The following is a 19,773-nucleotide window of genomic DNA, read 5'->3' on the forward strand; positions in this document are numbered from 1 at the left end:
TGATATTTTACCACTTAAAGTTGTACAGTTTCACCTTACTACAAGGTTTCAGCTTTGTAAAATATTCAAGCTTTTTTATTTGCATGAGAACAAATGCTCTTGGATAATTCCTCATAGATTGTTGTTACCTAGGGGTGGAGGCCCTGGAGCAGGGACTGGAAAGCTCAGATTCTCACCATTGCCCGATGAACTGAATTAGCAGCTTCGCAGACACTATACAAGTGAGTTATTTGAATATATCTCTTTAGCATTTCTCATACACTAAAAGTTGAGAGTGCTGTCATGAGAGTATGAAAATTCGTATATTTTTACAATAAAATCTCAAAATTTTATTTCTTTTTTTGCTTTGTTTATCACATAAGTTTATGATCTCAAATCTAGCAGTACTCAAAGTATAAATGTCCCCAAGTCCTTTTCATGGAACAAAGTCAAAATTGCTTTTGTAACAACATTCACTTTCCTGTACTTATCCCTCATGAGTGGGCAGTGGAGCTTTCTGGAAGCAAAGTGACAACAAGTGATGTCTTGACAAACCAAATGAAGAAGCAGATAGGAAGATCCAACTTTTTTCCAAGACGTGAGACATTAAAGAGTTTCTTGGAAAGGCCATTTGACTTCACTGTTAAAGTGTCATTTCTAAGTACCTTGATTCAATTTCCAAGTATAACACCCATTTCCAGCTTCCGGCCAGTGCAGACCCTGGGCAGCAGGAGGTGATGGCTAAAGTAGTTGGGTCCTTACCGTTGATGTAGGAGACCCGGATTGAGCTTTGTTCTTCAGCTTGCTCCAGTCCTGTCTGTTAAGAGGCATGTGTGGGGTGAATCAGTGGGTAGAAGGAGGGAGATTCTGTAAAACAATGACAACCTTTCATTTTAACTATTTTGAAAAACAGTTATTTTTCAGAAAAATATAAGGAATCATTTTTAAATAAATTAGTAATTTCAAAGTACGTAGTTTTGATGTCTAATACAGGAAATAGTGATGGCTGTCTGCCACGTGAACAAAAGCTCTTTGTGGTATTCAGTGGCTTCCAAAGGGTAGTGCTGTCTCCAACCACACACATGGAGAACTGTTGTCCCAACTCCGTCTTTGCTCACAGAAAGAACCCTAGGGATGTGTGTGGGACGCCTTGCTGGTCCTCGGGCAGCTGAGCGCTGTGGGCCCTGGGGGTCGGGGCCTTGCAGCTGCTTGGCCAGGTGAGCAGGGGCATGTTGGTGAAGCCCCTCGTGTGCTCCAGAATCAACAGCGGTCGCTTTTGTGAAGACCAAGCAAAAACTAGAAAAACAAGCTCTCAGAATTCCATGCAAGTAGCCAAGTCTGGTCCACAATGACACAGAAACAGATGGGCCATTATTGAAACAAAGATGTTTTAGGCATGCATAAGCCAACACAGTAAAAACAGCATTGTCCCGAAGCAAGCAGTTTTGGAGTCAAGATGGTATTTTTTGCTGTTTTATCTTGGGCAAATCAAACCCTCTGGGTGTCAGCTTTCTCATCTGAGATTTACACTGGAATGTAATGGTTGGTCAATCATTCATGAATGATTTATTCTTGTTTTTATTCAATGAATATTTATTACACATTACCTTAACTTTATATGTATATATATATATATATATATGTCTGCTGATTCACTCCCCAAGTGACCGCAATGGCTGGAGCTGAACCATTCACAAGCCAGGAGCCAGGAGGTCTTCTTCGTCTCCCACGTGGTTGCAGGGTCCCAAGGCTTTGGGCTGTCCTCAACTGCTTTCCCAGGCCACAAGGAGGGAACTGGATGGGAAGCAGGGCCGCCGGAACTAAAAACTGGCAACCATATGGGATCCTACTGCATTCAAGGAGAGGACTTCAACCACTACGCTATCTCGCCAGGCCCATACATATTATTAAGAACCAAAAAACATGGGCTGGCGCAAAAACATAGCAGCTAAAGCAAAAACATAGCAGCTAAAGTCCTCACCTTGAAGACGCCAAGATCCCATATGGACACCAGTTCTAATCCTGGAGGCCCCGCTTCCCATCCAGCTCCCTGCTTGTGGCCTGGAAAAGCAGTCAAGGACGACCCAAAACCTTGGGTCTCTGCATCTGTGTGGAAGATCCAGAAGAAGCTCCTGGCTTCTGGCTTCAGGTTGGCTCAGCTCCAGCCATTGCAGCAGCTTGGGGAGTGAATCAGTAAACAGAAGATCTTCCTCTCTGTCTCTCCTCCTCTTTGTGCATCTGCCTTTCCAATAAAAATAGATAAATCTTTTTTAAAAAAAGAACTGAAACATTAAATTATTTAGTTACTGTATGTATATGAAGGCTTGTTTATTTGAAAGCCAGAATGATAGAGGAGAGACAAGGAGATTTTCCGTCTGCTGGTTCACCCCCCAAAAGGCTACCACCCAGATCCAGCCCAGACCGAAGCCAGGAATTCATTCAGTTCTCCCACAGTGTCTCAGGGGTCCAAGTCCATTAGCAACTCAGGAGCATTCACAGGAAGCTGGATCAGAAGCCTAGTAGATGAACTTAAACTGGTACTTCAGTATGAGAGGCGGGTGTCACAAACATTGGCTTAACCCATTGTGCCGCAGGATCAAGCCCATAATGCCCCAATGCTGACCCTGAGAATTCTGTCTATCTAGAGTTAAACTGATACGTATTTAAATATATTTAAAATTTTTAAGTTAACCTGATTTTTTAAAAAATAACCATCTACCTTGGGCCTAGCGGTGTGGCCTAGCGGCTAAAGTCCTCACCTTGAACGCCCCGGGATCCCATATGGGCGCCAGTTCTAATTCCGGCAGCTCCACTTCCCATCTAGCTCCCTGCTTGTGGCCTGGGAAAGCAGTCGAGGACAGCCCAAAGCTTTGGGACCCTGCACCCGCATGGGAGACCTGGAGGAGGTTCCTGGTTCCCAGCTTCGGATCAGCGCAGTACCAGCTGTTGCAGTCACTTGGGGAGTGAATCATCAGACGGAAGATCTTCCTTTCTGTCTCTCCTCCTCTCTGTATATCTGACTTTGTAATAAAAATGAATAAATCTTTAAAAAAAAAAACCATCTACCTTTACAACTTCTTCTGTCTTTCCCCAGCTGACTATTTCCCATATAATTATTTATTTGGAATCAGACTGTTTATTACCTCATTAAATGATCATTTCTAGGGGGCCAGGGACTTTGTCCTCTCAACCTAACTTTTCCTGGCACATGGTTGACACTCAGTAAGTATTTGTTGAATGAGTGAAAGAAAGAAGACTGAAAAAAGAAAGGGATACATATATATATAAAGGAAAGAAATGACAAAGACAGAAAGGAAGTGCGCAGGGAAGCAGCTGATGCATTTGTTGAGTGAAGCAGGCAGGGTTGAGGGAGAGGTCAGTCCTGAGCAGATGAGAAGGCAGTCCAGGCCGAAGGGAGCGTGGAGAAGGCATTGACAGGTGGAAGAGGGGACAGGAAGCTGCTCAGGCACAGAGGGTTCATGTGTAGGCAGGGTAACATTCTGTGCCTTCTGCAAAGCCGTGGGCACATAGGAACAAGCAGCGAGTGCTTCCTCAGCAGTGTGACGTCTGGGGGAGCTGTCTGCTGACCAGTCCCCATGTGGAAGGCTTCAAGCTGCCGTCTAACACGGTGGTGATAGAATTGCTGTGGTTTTCGTTAATGGATACTGAGTTCTTACTAAGTGGCCAACACTTAACATGTCTCGTCACATCTGCAAACCACAGCAAACCAAAACCAGGTGGACACTTTCACTGAGTCCCCTTGTATGGAAGAGGGCCCTGGTGGCCATCTGGGCCCGTGAGACTTTCCCAAAATAGGTGTCAGGGCTAGACTGTGGCAGCCAATTCCGAGGAGACTCCCTCACTGACCTCTGCCCCTGGCTTCCCTCCCCACAAATAACCTTTCCCAGAGTGACTTCAGGCTGGCCTGTGTCTGTGAAACACAGAGTACAGGATGGGATGTGACTCTGGAGGCTGTGACATAAAAGGGATCGCAAATCCAACCTTGACCTTTTTGGTTGCACACCTGAGGTGGCGCCAGCTGCCAGGCTGTGACTCAAGCAGCCCTGTGGAGGGTCTGTGCGCAGGGGACTGAGTTTTCTTGCAGAGAACCAGCGCTGACCCTGTGAGTCACCTCTGAAATGGACTCTCCACCCCAGCGAAGCTTCTGGAGGACATCTGACGGTGACTCAGGGGGAGCCTCAAGTCCAGACCACCCTTCAGTCATGGCTCAGTTTGTGACCTGTGGAGCTGTACATGAGCATAAGTAAGGATTTAGTTAGGCCACTAAAGCTGAGGGAAATTTGATATGCAACAGGAGATAATATAAGCAGAAATTCAGAATTTTTTTACTTAAAAACCACATTTCTTTTTTGAAAAGATTTGTTATTTTTTTTTTTAACTGGAACAGCAGATATACAAAGAGAAGGAGAGACAGAGAGGAAGATTCTCTGTCCGATGATTCACTCCCCAAGTGACTGCATTGGCTGGAGTTGCATCAATCTGAAGCCAGGAGCCTGGAGCCTTTTCCAGGTCTCCCAGGTGATTGCAGAGTCCCAAGGCTTTGGGCTGTCCTTGACTGCTTTTCCAGGCCACAAGCAGAGAGCTGGATGGGAAGAGGAGCTGCCGGGATTAAAACTGGTCCCCATATGGGATCCTGGCACATGCAAGGCGAGGACTTTAGCTACTAGGCTACCACAGCAGGCTCCCAAAAAAACACATTTCTTAATTTCTTTCTTGCTAACTCTGAAAAGTGGCTAATCTCACTGAGTGGCACTCAAACAGTGGCCCCAGGAGGCAGGCATGGCCTCTCTAGGGCAAGATTCCATAGTTATTCAATATGCCAAGAAAGATAGCAACTCCAAATAAAACAGTGTTCTAATTGTCCATTGAGATTAATTTTAAGAAGGTTTAAGGGCATTTAAAAAGACAAACTTTCACTGAAATAGCTCAATCTTTAAATGCTCACAAAATTTCATTGTACCTATTTAAAATGTAATGGTTTATAAAGGAATTTACTAACATAGAGGTGTTATTTCCTGACTCTCCAACATCAATATTCCACTTTATTCGTACTCTCCATGTGCAAGTTCTGGATCCTTGCTGTATACATCCTTACATCAGTGGCATTAACATGTACTGGGTTGTCAGAAAAGCAGAATTTCAGAATCTCAAGCTTCACTGAGTCACGACGTGTTCATGTGTTTGAAAAATAACCCCCAAATTTGCTTGTAGTGGCCTTTGCTGAATCTTTCAGGTCAGGTGAGGTCATGAGGTTGGGGTCCTGGTGATGTATCAGAGGCTTTGCCAGAAGAGGGAGAGGAAGCTGAGCTTGCAGCCTTCTCTGGCTCAGCATGTGACGCACTGCAGGCTGAGTGTTCCTTTACTCTGTAAATATTCAGCCTGTGGTGTTCTGTTATGGCACCGAAAACCAGCTAACTGCATTTCCATCCAATGCTCAAATGAATGGCATGCATGTTGTAGTTTGAAAAGCTCTGATCATCTAGTACTTGGTATCTGTTCTCCAGGATGCATAATCTACTCAAGCAGGCTGCATCCTGGAGAACAGTCCTTTGCAGCTAGGACTGGGCACGTAGCACTGTTCAGGTCAGCTCTGAGCTTGGGGAGGTTCTTCCTAGCACAGCTCCCAGCTGCATCTGCCGTCTTGATTTCTGTCTTCTGGTGCTGACCCTTTATTCAGCCTAGAAAATAGATACAAGACTGACACGATGAGGATGGCGGAAGGCAAAGTGAAAAGATTGTGTTCTTAGTGGGGCATTGAAGGGTTTGGAAAGGAGAGGGGCTGTGTAGTGTCAGCATCTGGTGGATGTCCATATAGACTTGTGGAATGTGAAAATGCTCATTTGATCTCTGTGTCAGTGAAAACAAAACTTATCCAGAATGTAGGTGAGCAGTGCTCATCCCACACCAGATTGCTGTGGCTGAGGCTCTGTGGCTGCAGGAAGCAGAGGCTGGGGAGCACCTGCGGCTGAGCCCTGAGCTTCCTCATGATCTCCACCTGCTGCCGCCTTGCAACGGCCTCCCCAAAGGTTCCCCCATCTGGCCAGAGTGGCCCCAGAGGCCAGCTACGGCAGCACCTGCACCTCCTGTGCTGGTCACTGGGTGTGACACCTGCAAGGGAGCGGTGGCAGGAGTTCATCTCACCCTCAGTGGCTTCACAAGGTAGGAACAGGCCTTGTCCTTACCTCGCCTGACTGGTACGCCTGTTCAGCAGCAGCACTGGTGCCCTGAACAGTTAACGTGTGTAGTCTGACAGCCCTTATCCTTGGATATTGTCTCCCAATTCTTTCTCTAGATTAGGGAAATTTTCCCTTATTATTTCATTAAATACATTTGTAAACCCAGCTTCTCTTTCTGTACCTTCTGTGACTCCCACAATTCTTATGTTTGATCTTTTAATAGTATTTCTTAATTCTTGAATACTTTTTTTCAGCTTGACCCATCTCTGCTTCCAGCTGTTTGTTTGTTTCTTCCTGGTAACAGGAAATCTCTTCTGAGATTCTTCTGCTTCCTTCATTCTATTTTGGAGACTTCCCACTGTACTTTTAATTTGCTCTGCTGTATTCTTCATTTCTGATATACCGGTTTTCATTTGATTCATTTCCTGTGTGATATATTTCTTAAATTCCTTGAACTCCTGTATTACATGCTTTTTGTTGTTGATAAGAAGCTTTATAACATGTGTTTTGAATTTTGTATCCCCCACTTTCTCGTCTTCCTAAGTTAACTCTGATGTTGGCAAAGGCTTTTGCTCCTTTGCAGGGGAGATTCAGTAATATTCATTGTGCTTCTGTCTCTTCTTTTGCTGTTGGTCATTTTACTTCTGGTTATCAGATTCTTCTCCTTGGGGCAGGTTTCTAAGCTGTGTTACCCACAGGTCTACAATTTGATTTTACTGATTGAGTTTGGTACCCAGTTTTTTGTTTGAGTCACATGTGCCACTCCCTCCAGCAAGTTCCAGGTCTGGGTTCTTATGCTAGACTTCCACTATGGTCTCCGTAGTTCCACCTTCTGGCTTACCACTCCACCTCCTGTGATATCGTGCTATGGCTGCACCATTGTCTGTACAACCTTTCTCCTACTTCTGGTTCAAGCAGTTCCCAGGATTAGGAAGACACAAGGGGTGGTTGGCAGTGCTGATCTTACCAGAATATGCTGGCTATTAGGTCTGAGGGCCACCTGGGCCTATTTTGGGTGGGACCCATAAGATGCCAAAGTCAGTATTATTTTCCCTGTGGGACCAGTGCAATGTCCTGAGCTGGAAGTGAGTGGTACTGGTATAGTTCTAGATTTGCTGGCTGTTAGGTCTGGGGGATGCCATGGCAGTACTGTTTTCCTCTTGGATCCAGTGCAATAGACTGAGCTGGAAGTGAGTGGTACTGGTATAGTTCTAGATTTGCTGGCTGTTAGATCTGGGGGATGCCATGGCAGAACTGTTTTCCTCTTGGATCCAGTGCAATAGACTGAGCTGGAAGTGAGTTTGCTCCTAGCATGCTGCATGTGCAGCTTGCTCTTGTTCTTTCAGTCCCACAGCCTTTGCCTCATTACACACAATGGTACCTGAAGTGGCATTGGGGGGATATAGACTGTGAAGTCCACACTGTTGCTGCACCCCCTGCTTGGGATCTGCTGATCTGACTCTGCTCCTGGTCAGATCAAACCAATCAGTAGGATGTGCGGTTCTTTGCTTGGGTTTACCTCCTGAGCTCCCAGTGAACTACTCTTCCCACTCGACTGCCAGTGGAGCTCTGGCCACCAGTGGATCTCAGACCACCAATTGCTGACTGCTGCTGGAATATCTGGTAACTGTAACACCATTCTGTAGTCTCTGCTGCTGCCCTGTATCCACAGGTCTCCAGGTACCCCACTGCTTCACCCAGGCTAATGATTCTCCATCTGTTTACACGTATCCTTATCCTATTCCACCATCCTAATTGTCTAGACTTACCTTTTAATCCCACTTTTTAAATGAATTTTATTGAAGTTCCACCCCCCCACACACACACACAGAGACACCTATGTGAAATAGAGATGCTGTATCTTATAGCCATGGTGGTATGTGGATGGGGAAGTGGTGACTTCTCACTTGGGCTTCCTTCCAGTGAAGGGGCCCCTTAGTCCTAGTGTTTTGGCCTGAACTGCAGAAGCCTCTCCCTGGGGAGTATGGCTGAATCCAGGCCACAGGGGCCCAGCCCTCCCTTGCCTGGTTCTCTTGGGGCTGAGCCATCTACATGAACCCTCACTCCCCTTGGCCCTGCACTGCAGGGAGTGGGTATAACAGAGAGTGATCTCTAGGCCTTTATGGTTTCTGCAGCCAACCCACAGAAAGGGATGATTGGAATTAATTTGGGTAACCCATGACCACTTAGATGGAAACTTTGGTGAAGCTGGGTCCCCCCAGACTTTTGAGCCTGATGGTTCATCCAATCTCAATAAAGGCTGTCCCTACTATAACCTATCCCTTGGGCCATGGAGAATTTGATTGTTGCTGGGGTCTGCTGTTGCTGAAGGGTTTTTCCACAGGGGAATGGCTGACCTGGACAGACCTACCAAAGGCATGAAGTTCACCCTGACTTCAGGGGCTAGCAAACAAGCAGACCCTGGCCTGTTGGCCTCACCAAGATCCTGACACCCCCACCCCCCACAGGCAGCTTTACCTGGATTTCCTGGGTGTTGACCAGGGTAAAAATCAACCCCGTCTGGAACAGGAAAAGTTCTGTTTTGTTGGGGCTGATCAGCATTTCAGTTTGGGAAAACACAGGTTTCAGTAGTCTTGAAATTGTGTTCCTCTGAGATTTTGCAAAATGGGGGCCTGCACTGGGCCCAAACCAAAGCTTACCACTGCAAAGCAGGGTGGTGGTTACATTATCTACTCACCCAGCATTGTGAGAAAGGGGCTGGGGTATTGTCTTGGTCTTTAGGTGATGAAGGGGAGCCTGGGGGTGTTTACTAATAGCTAACAGAAGCCTTGGCGTGTCCAGGACAAAGGTCAGCTTACAAACCAGTGCCAGAGCTCAGGTAGCCTAGGTCAAATGTTCAGCTGCAGATGTGTTTGAAATTTAGTTGAATGTGGTCTCTGGCCCCGTTTCAAGTCCTGGAACCAGCGCTGCTCCATTTTGACTTTGATCCTTGACACAGGCTTGCTCTGGTCTCCCAGGCTTCTCTGAAGACACTGGGGTGGGGTTAGGGGCTCTGAGAGCTGAGTGGCTGGACAGGTGGGGCAGCAAGCCAAGCTGAGGGCAGAGCAGGTCCTTGCCTATTCTTTTGCAGCAGTGCAACTTTGCTGCTTTTACATAGCAGTGCAAGAAACGGGATGTATTCTGTGGAATTTGGGAGCACTGGAGGCTCAGATGTGCTCTGTATCCAGGGCCAGGGAATGGACTGGAAGGATTAACTTTGGAAGCACAGGCTTGCACACAGATTCAGGAAGCACTCTCCATGGTGTGAGCTCAACACTGCCTGAAGATTAGACCTGGTTCTCAAGATGAGGGACTTGACAGCTAGAGGTTGAAAAAGTAGAAAGAGGAAGTATGCCCTAGTGGAAACCTGGTTCCCATGTTGTGCCTGCTTGAGCCCAAACCCTTGTGTCCCCAGGCTCTGGGGTTCTGTGAGCTGTATGACACCTCTCGACACTGGAAAGCACTGGTCAGGCTAGTCATCCGTGCCTACAGATGTGGAAATGTATTCCTTCTGGTGGGCCAACCGCCCCTTCTACCCCCTGTCTTTCCACCATCCTACCCTGTGCAAGGAATAGCATCATTTACTCATTGATGCCTATGTCCCTTATTCCTAAAAATGGCTTCTGTGAGCTAGCTGCCTGGTTGTTCCACTTAATAAGTTAAAGGACATCTTGAATATGTGCTTATTTTACACCTGTATTAGAATCAAGATTCTGCTTTTCTTGAAGCTACCTGTTCACACCAGAAGCATAGGGAAGTGGAGGTTTTAAGTACGCGGGATGGGATGAACTGTTCCTGAACTGGCAATGGTAGTGCCACCAGGCTGGATCTCTGATGTGTTGCTGAGAGCAGCAGTATCTTAAATGTCCTCTGTGGAGAAGAGCCTGTATATGTGGAGTGGAGGGGTTGTATTCAGTCTAGAAACTTCATGATCCCCAAAATAAACTCTTTCCAAGAGATATTTCCCAATGACTTTGATTTTCCCAGGTCATGGCCACTAAAGAGCTGGCATGAGCTCTAGTTGCTGGCACAACTCAGCCAGAACGTCTTTCGGTGCCACTGGATCTCACCATGGTCTGTGCCAGGTCTTGTTGGTTTCACTAAATGCTGACTTCTGGGAATGATTTGGGCTGGCTTCCCCTGGCACTGGGGATGGAGTGATTTTTTTCTATATTTGGTAGATGTGGCGCCAGTGCTGAGATAATCTGCTCTGTCCCAGTGGCATACAGTGCTTTGAACTATGTTTGAAGGTGGTTCATACAGGCTTCAGCATAAGCCCTGTGCTGTCTTATTCACCAACAGATTCCAGAAAGGACAGCATAAGCTGCAGCTGCTGGAGGAATGCTAGTGTCCCTCACTATGCAGAATCCCTGCACCAATCAGAACAGCGTAAGGACTTGGGAAGGGTAAATTTGGAACTGTTGTGTCTTTGAACTTGAAACTGAAGGGCAAAGAAGTAGATTCTGGGCTTTAATTCCTTTGGGTCACAATTGGCGGAGATCTCTCCAATCCACTGTTAGTCAGGCTGCTTGGGATGTGGGATCAGAAACCGAATTGGCAGTCAACTTTCAGAGCTGGTTAGAAAGCGGTCCTGTGCTTCATTTATTTGCTGTGCTGTTTTGCTGCACGTAGGAACTTTCTGGGGGCAACTCAAACTTCCACCAGTCCCAGGATGTTGGCCACAGAGAAGAGGAGGCCCTCGTGAGGTGGGCAGGTGGAAAGACTTTTCGGACACTGCCATGGCATGAAGGCCGTGTAGAGGTAATGCCTCTTTGACCTCCTCCGTTGTCAAATGTGTGAGTTTGGAAGCAGGAAAATGGGCCTGCTGGCATGGACTCTGTGTTTTCCTCCCAGAATGGGCCTCCCAGAACAGAATATGTGCCTGTGGCACTGGGCACTGGGCAGTGCCCAGCTGTGCCTACAGGTGCAGCCTCCTCCAGTGTCAGTTTCAGTAGCAGTGGAGCTGATTTTCCATTTCACCACTGACAGTTTGATCTTACCACAGGATGCGAGGAGAAAGAGGGATTCTGAGATCCAGCGTGGTGCATTATTACTGCTTTGATTTTTAAGGAGGAAGGAGAAAGGGGACGCGAGGGGACAGGATGAGAGAGAACATGGGAGTGTGCTCCCATCTGCCAGTCTACTTCACAGATGTCCGTGTCTGGGGCTTGGCTGAAGTCAGCCAGCAATTCAGTTGGGGCTCCCATGTGGATGGGGGACCTCAGCACCTGTGCCCTCCCTCACCTGTTGCCTCATAGGGTCTGGCACTGAAGCCAGGTGTTGAACCCATGCACCCCAGGTTGGGACAGGAACACCTTTTTTTGAAGACCCCTTAACCACTAAGCTAAATGCCTGTCCCATTAATTACTGTTTCTTGTTGTACATTGTTATTTTACTTAAAATGATCTATCCATTCAGATCAGGCACATCCTAAACCAATCGCATGGACCTAAAGTAGTCACAGTGCCAGTGCGCACATATGTGGACACAGGAAATCCTGAAAATTTGTGGGAAAATGGTATTTGTTTTAGTCACACACACACACACACACACACACACACACATCTTCCATCTGCTGGTTCACTCCCTTACTGGCCACAACAGCTAAGTGGATCTGAAGCCAGGAGTTAGGAGCCAAGAATTTCCTACAGGTTTCCCACATGGAGCCCCCAAATTGGAGCCATCTTCTGCTGTTTCCCAGACCATAGGCAGGGAGCTGGATTGGAAGTTGAGTGGCCAGGACTCGAACTGGTGCCTGTATAGGATGCCTATTTGGCCTTGGTGCCAGCCTTCCTCCTTGGACTTTTTGAAGACTCCTCATATGTACACAAATACCATGCACTCTTATATTTTCAATGTTGGAAGGAGAGCTAATTTACCTACAGATATTTTAATAATTTATTCAAGATCAATAACAGCTTTGTAATTAAAAAAAATGTTTTTGAAGGACACAAGGGTTCCTGAAGAGAATTTTAGCCAAAATTCATCTACATTAAAAAATTTTTGGAAACTTAGTCCCCATAAACATCCTTGATCAAAAAGCTTCCCCTGTAACTGGGATAAAAAGCATAACATGTGCACAAAGTGATACACATGTATGTGCAGAAAAATTTCACATTTACAGAACACTGTCCGTTCTTGCAGCCCTCCTACCCCTGTGCTTTCTGTTTATTTCAGTTATTTCCTCCACCTTTATCCTTCTTGATTTCCTCACATCCCTGAAGGGCTACAGATATGTACATATGTACGTTATGACCATCCCTGCCCTGGCGCCTGAATGCCACTGTGGGATTTCTGATCCTTGCCGCTCCAGGGCTTTGCTGTGCTGTGTACACGCGGTGTCTCCAGCTCCTGTCTGTTGTGTGTGTAGTAGAACTCTGCTCTCAACCCTCTTGCCCACATCTGCAAGGGAGTAATGAGAGCCATAATTTTAATCAATGACTCTCATCCACTCATTCTGAGTCTGCTCTTCTGGCACCTCCTCTGGCTAATGCCTCCCTTTCCTTAGGGAATTCCTTCTCGAGGATCCCTGCAGTCCCTCCTCATCCTCACTGGGGTCTCTTGACTGGGAGTCCCAGACCAGGCGCAGCTTGGATTTCAGCCAAGGTCTTCATTACATCCTCAGATTGGCCAAGTCTCAATAGAGCCTTTGAAAAACAAAGTCAAATTAAAAATATTTGGAGTAGAAGTGCAGTAAGACTATGTAGTGTAGACACAAGTCACAAGTCAGCTCTTCCTTGATAACTCAAGGTCATTGCAATGCCCTGCTGTGACATAACATGGCTACTCCCTGCTGGTGACTGATGTGGTCATTTGTTGCCACTCCCATGTGGCTGTACAAGCACTACAGGGGAACCATCTGTCACTTATTGACAGTTGCTCCGCTGGTGTAGTGGTATCATGCAAGATTCCCATTTATCAATGGTCATATTGTTCTCTTGTAATCAGTGTCCTTGTGAATCAGAAACTGGGCAAGAAGAGTTGTTAAGTTTGGTGTAAAAGAATAAACGGGTTCTGGTCGTAGGGCTTGTGTCACGTCCAACTTTGCTCCATGATGCTCTCACTGGTGTGGCCCAGAAGCTGGCGAGGCCCATGTTCTGTGGAATCTGCAACCCCCAGCCTCATTGGCATCCAGGGCCCGGACTATGACCTTGTCGCCTTTGGCCAGGTGATTGTCAGCAGTATTGTCCAGATGAAGGTTCATCATGACAAGATGTTTCAGATGAGTGAAAAACTATTACTCCTGTGTTGGAGAAGCTGGAGACACTGTACAATTTGCAGAATGTATTCATGAAAATGTGCAACTTTATAAGATGCAAAATGGCTGTGAACTGTCTCGCACAGCAGTGGCAAATTTCACACGCAGAAACCTGGCTGACTGTCTTCGGAGTCAGACCCTGTGTCTCATGAACCTCCTCCTGGCTGGCTATGGTGACACGAGGGGCCAGTGCTCTATTACATGGACCACTGACAAGGTCCCTTTTATAGCCCATGCTATGGTGCCTTCCTGACTTTCATTATCCCGGGCCAACACTATGCACCCACCATCCCACACGACAAGGAACTCCCGAGGAAGTTTCTGGAGGAGCTCCAAAAGGGCTTCGTCCTGACTCTGCCAACCTTCACTGTTCAAAAATGGCACCCATGACCTGGACCACATTTCCTTCCCTAAGCAGGACTCCTAATGCCAGGCCCTGTTCCCACACATCAGGGAACTATTTGATGTGTGCCTTTATCAATTTTTTTTTCTACTCTTTGGCTGTTACACTCTTAATAGATGGTCAATTCAGAATAAAATTGAATATGAATTTTAAAAAAGAACAAGCAGGTTTTGCTGAGAGCTACTGGAATTTCCCTATAGATAAAACACGCAGACGTATGGTGGATTTGGGGCTCTTTCTTTGGCTGCTCTGTTGTATCTGTGACTTGGCTCCTGAGTCAAGAGCACAATCTCTAATCTGTGATTTGTTCCTGGCTTATCCATGACAGTCCTGGTGTCCTGGAATAATATATTAATAATGCTCTCTCTTACCCTCAGAAGTGTTCTGGAGCATCTGGCCTAGCAGGAAAGTTGTTGGCACAGTGCCTAGGTTCGACAGCCCCCTCTGGCTCCTGACTCCACCCACCTGCCAGTACAGGCAGCAGAGGATTGGCCAGAGCAGTTGTGATTCTGCTATCCTTGTAGAAGACCTTCAGCCATGTGAGTCTAGAGGAATGACTCAACAGGTGGAGATCTTTCTCTGCCTCTCAAACAAATATTGTTTTAAAGCATTGGGTTAGTGCCATTGCATAGAAGACTAACTCTTAGCATATGGTACTGGCTTTCCACATGGGTGCCAGTTCGTGACCTGTCTGCTGCACTTTCCATCCAGCTCTTTGCTTATAGCCTAAGAAAGCATCAGGAGACGGCCCAAAGCCTTGGGACCTGCGCCTGCAGGGGAGACCTAGAAGAAGCTCCAGGCTCCTGGCTTCAGATCAGCACAGCTCCAGTCCACTTGGGGAGTGGCCACTTGGGGAGTGAATCAATGGATGGAATATCTTCCTCTCTGTATATCTGACTTTCCAATAGAAATAAATAAATATTTTTTTTAAATAACATGAAATTATACAGAAGATCTCTCTCCTAAGCATTTCTAGATTAATCTGTCTAACAGAAGCTGAGATGAGAGGAAGAAAACCAATATTAAGTATCTGGTGCTGATCTTGAACTGAGCTAGACACAATTTCATTTGTTAAATTTGTTCAATCCTCAAGATGGATGAAACCCCCTTCCATGTAAAAGGAAGTCCCCTAAAAGTAACTCACAAGCCTCAAGGCTGGCAGAAATGGGGACAAGAGAGGGTTGTGACCATAGCAGCATTTACGACTGTTTGGTTGAACTTCATCGAGTGGCGTCTGTCGGCACCATCACCTGAGGCACCTCTTCCCAAGCTTGTAGGGTAGAAGAAAAGACATAACTTAATTCTGGGATATTTGGAAAGTTCCAACTTGAAGGAAGCAGCGGATATTATCAGAGTCTCAGCTAGCTGGACAGCTTACCTGAATGGTTACTGCTTTGGTTTCCAAAGTCTGTGTTTTGAAGAACATTTTTCAAGCATGTAATGAGTCAATGGAAAGGCAACTCATGAAGGGAAAATGGGGCTTAGCCATACTGGGTGCGTCTGACTTTGCAAGCCTTCATATAAACAAATTCTGGAGAAAGCAGGATGGAATCCAGCCCATTCATGATCATTGAAAAACCAGTGGTATGTTAGGGCTTACGGCTGCCGTGTGATTTGTGCTGTCTTTTCCCTCTATATTTTTATTTCTCAGTTTTCTTTTTCTTGCCTTCCTGTATGTTACATGAACATTTCCTGGAATATTTCAGTGTGTGTCTCATTAATCTGTTACCCCTGCATTGACCTCTGAAGCTTGCTGGGATCAACATTCTGCCACACTGTTAGGTGAACTTTGTAAAAAGTACCGTTACCACTCCTTCTGATGAAATGATGGTCCCAGTGCTTCTTCTGGGTTCATTGAGAGCTGTTTTGGATGGAATCACAATTTCTGCTTGAATCACCAGGCAGGGTTTAGGAACTCAAGGGGGAACAGTCTATCCTGTTTACCCATGTTTTTATTCTTTATTTTTCCTTCCTAAGAGTGCGGCATCATTTCCCTGTGGCTGTTCTCAGGAGTCCCCTGGTTTTCATGGGCTTAATGATACTGCACCTTGGTGGGGATTTGAGTTTATCCTATTTGAACCTCATCTTCTTGAATTCACAGATGTATATATCATGCCAAATTAGGGTATTTTACAACCACTGCTTCCTCGGTAACTCTTTTATTCATACTCTGTCCTCTTCTTCCTGCACTCCAGAAATGCAGATGCCAGCTCCTTCATTTGGGTCTATTGGTAACTTGGAATCTGTTAAATTTTTAAAGTTTTTTCTCTCTGTATTGCTTACTTTAAATAGCTCTATTGTTCTATCTTCTTTTAAAAATATTTTTTTAGGCCCTGGAGCGCTGGCCTAGCGGCTATAAGTCCTCTCCTTGAACACACTGGGATCCCATATGGGTGCTGGTTCTAATCCCTGCTTCCCATCCAGCTCCCTGCTTGTGGCCTGGGAAAGCCCAAAGCCTTGGGACCCTGCACCTGCTTGGGAGACCTAGCAGACCTGGCTCCTGGCTTCAGATTGGCTCAGCTCTGGCCATTGCAGCAGCTTGGGGAGTGAATCATTGGACAGAAGATCTTCCTCTCTGTCTCTCCTCCTCTCTGTATATCTGACTTTGCAATAAAAATAAATAAGTCTTTAAAAATATATATTTCTTTATTTAAAAGACAGGGTAACACGGGGAGAGAAAGATAGATTTTCCATCTGCTGAGCCATTCACCAAAACTCAATAACAGCTGGAGCTAAGCCAGGCTATAGGCAGAAAACCGACGTCATCTGAATCTCCCACACATGTGGCAAGGGATCGTGTGCTTGGGTCATTGTCTTCCCAGGTTCTTTAGCAGGAAGTTGGACTGGAAGCCAGCTGCCAGGACATGAACTGGTAGCCCGTGTAATGTGGCCAGTACAACCTACTGAGCTGTTGTTCTTTCATCAAGGTCATTAGCACTTCCCTCTTCTTAACTGTGCTGTTGAACCATCCATGTAAATTTTAATTTTTCTTACTGTACTTTATATATAATTTGTATTTGGTTCTTTATCACACCTGCTTTTCTCTTTCCCATGAGCTTTTTCCATTTTTTCATTTGCTTCCAATGTGGGTATAAAGCTTGTTGAGACAATATTTGGACAGTTGTTTTAAAAAAAATCTTACAGTGGGGCTGGTGTGGGATAGCAGGTTAGGCTGTTGCCCACAACCCTGGCGTCCCGTATGAATGCTAGTTCAAGTCTCACCATTTTACTTCCAATCCAGTTCCCGCTAACACACCTGCAGTGGAAAGTAGTGGAAGATGGCCCTAGACCCTGGGTCCCTCCCCTAAGTAAAGCTCCTGGCTTCAATCTGGCCCAGATCTCCACTATTGTGGCCATTTAGGAAGTGAATCAGTGGAGGAAATATTTTTTGTGTCTCTCCCACCTCTCTCTCTACCTTTCAAATAAATCAAACAACTCTTTTTTTTTTTTCAAGATCTTACTAATGACTCTACAATTTGTGTCATCTCAGTGTTGGCATCAGCTATGGTTTAAATATGTTCCCCAAGTTCATGTGTTGGAAACTTGATCTCTAGCGCAGTGCTGTTGGAAGGTGGGACAGCTGGTGGTTAGATCACAAGGACTCTGTCTTCTTAAATGGGTGAATGCCACCATCACAGGAATGGGTTTGGTACTGTAACAGTGGGTTGTGATCCTTAAAAGAGAATGAATTTGATCCCTTCTTACTCATCCACATGCTCCCCCCAACCTCCTTCCTCTTTATCACACCTTCTGTTTACATTTCTACCATGTCATAACACAATAGGAAATCCCAATCTGGATTCTGCCCCCTCAGTCTCAACTCTCCAGCTTCTCAAACCATGAGCCAAGAACTTTCTCTGTATTACGAATTGCCCAGGTCACGGTATTCTGTTGCAGCCACACAGAACCAAATGAGACCTACTATGAATTGTCCTTTCTCAGGGAGGGTGATGTTTTTCCTGAGTTTTTGTGGAAGATTTGAATTGTTTGCATTGTTGATACTTAGGATGTTGTGTTACAAAACCTTGCTTGGATTCTCTGGGCATGCACACCAGCAGGGGAAGGGCCTACTATTGCCAGAAGGGGAGTGCAGGTCTAGGCTCCCAGTTCCTCTTTTGTTGACACTCAGAAGGGAGGGGAGGGTGAAGGTCAGGCTGGCCACCTAGCCTTGGCTGGTAGGGATGCAGGCAGGGCTACAACATCCATCATGGGACTTGACTCTAGTCAGGGGTGGGCATCACGATTTTCTGTCTTGCTAGGCTGGCCCTTCCTTGGTTTTATGTTTTGTCCGTACCTTTTGCTGTGCCTCTGGAGCACGTAGTCCAGAATATATAAGGCAAAAGAAAAGCTGGAAACCTCTGTGCTGTAAGCTTTGTGAGCTCCAAAGCCCCTAACTGGGCTGGCCTGTGAACTTGTCTGTGTTTCAAAGAGCTCTTAAGTTTGTTTTGCCTACAGAGGAAGGAATAGGGAGAAGTACATCCATTCTGTGTTCTAACCATAACCTTTGGGCCCTTACACTGCTCCCGCAGGGCTCAAATATTGTGAGTGAGCGTGAACTCCAGAAAATTTTATAACGAAGACAGATGTCTAATTCTGTGTCTGTTCTATCAGCGATTTATTCTAATTCTGGCTGTGATTCCAGATAGCGATAGGAATTTTAGAAGCAATTTTATATTGATTGACCTACCTTGTTCACACTGTGTTCTGTCAGATTGCTTTAAGACAAATGCCTTTCTTTTCTGAAACTGAAGATATACCGTTCAACCTAAGTCCTTGCTCCCTAGGCTCCCAGGGTTTACTAGATGTGTGGTGTGCTTTCAGCTTAGAAGTCAACGTGCACTTCGCAAGTGGGGCCCACTGACAGTTTACCTGTGAAGTGTGGTTGCTAAGTACATATTTGGGTGTTCCAAGTTCCGTTTCTAGATATCATGCTTCTTGTTAGCAGAGCTGTGGGTTCTGAGTTAAGCAGCTCCCCTTGGAGGACCGAGAATGCTTTCCTGGCTGGGCCCTCCACAGTGCATGTGTGCTGGGGGGCAGACCCCAGAGGGCGGTGGACCAGAACATGCCCAGGGGAGGGGCCTGGGGCATGTGTGCTGTGGGGATGGGAGATCAGTGTGGCCAGGCAAAGGAGGTTCCCTGCTGCCAAAAGTTGGCCAACATGTCCAGCTTTGGCCGTCAGGTACAGACAGCCACATGTCCATCTGTCAGGATAAACTATGATAGAATTGCAAACACAGGTGCCCTTCAGGACCGTGGTGCCAACATGGCTACAAAAGTATATTCTCCCTTTCCTTTTAACTCTGTTGTACCAAGTCAGTGTCTCTGGCCTGATGAGAGCTGACCGAACTCCACCCTGGCGCTTTCACCTCATCCTCACAGAGTGGGTTTTCTGTGGAACCCTGCCCCCTCTCTATCCTGTTATTTCTCTGACGTCTCTGCTCTCTCCTTCTCTTGTGACTCAGCTCTAAGTCACAGGAGCCTCCTTGTTCCTTGGGAAAACACTGGCACCCTCCCTCCCTGAGGTACTTCCCTTGGACTATTATCTAGAATGTTCTTTCTGGGCTACAGGCACAGCTGCCTCCCTCTCCTCCTTCACAGTGTTTCTCAGAAAGTCACCTTGCAGTGAGTGCATGCTGGCTGCTCACCCACCTTGTCAGCCCTGGATTTTCTATATTTCCTCTCTCTCTCTTTTCTGTTTGTTTTTTCTTAGGATTCTTAATCTGTGTCATGTCTTTAGTTAGCTCGCTTCTCTAGCATCATTCAGATGAGATGACAGGCCCTCTGGCCTGTGTGTCATCACCGCTGTGTGTCTGGCATCTATGACAAAGCTTATTGTGCACTGAGTTCCCAGGAGGTTGGTGTCAGATGAAAGGCAGCGAAGGTGAAGTCAGAACTCCGTAGAGAAGAGAGTCAGGGAGACCTGTGGCCTCTCCCCA

The 19,773-nt window shown here is 46.3% G+C and overlaps 1 pseudogene; it reads left to right on the plus strand.

Moving 5' to 3' along the window:
* The first annotated feature begins 13,227 nt into the window (after nucleotides 1-13,227).
* LOC121152577 lies at nucleotides 13,228-13,861 on the plus strand (annotated as a pseudogene).
* Nucleotides 13,862-19,773: the final 5,912 nt, after the last annotated feature.

This window comes from Ochotona curzoniae, unplaced genomic scaffold (assembly GCF_017591425.1).
Source record: "Ochotona curzoniae isolate NIBS_2020 unplaced genomic scaffold, NIBS_Ocur_1.0 contig_1, whole genome shotgun sequence".
NCBI classification, from domain to species: domain Eukaryota; kingdom Metazoa; phylum Chordata; class Mammalia; order Lagomorpha; family Ochotonidae; genus Ochotona; species Ochotona curzoniae.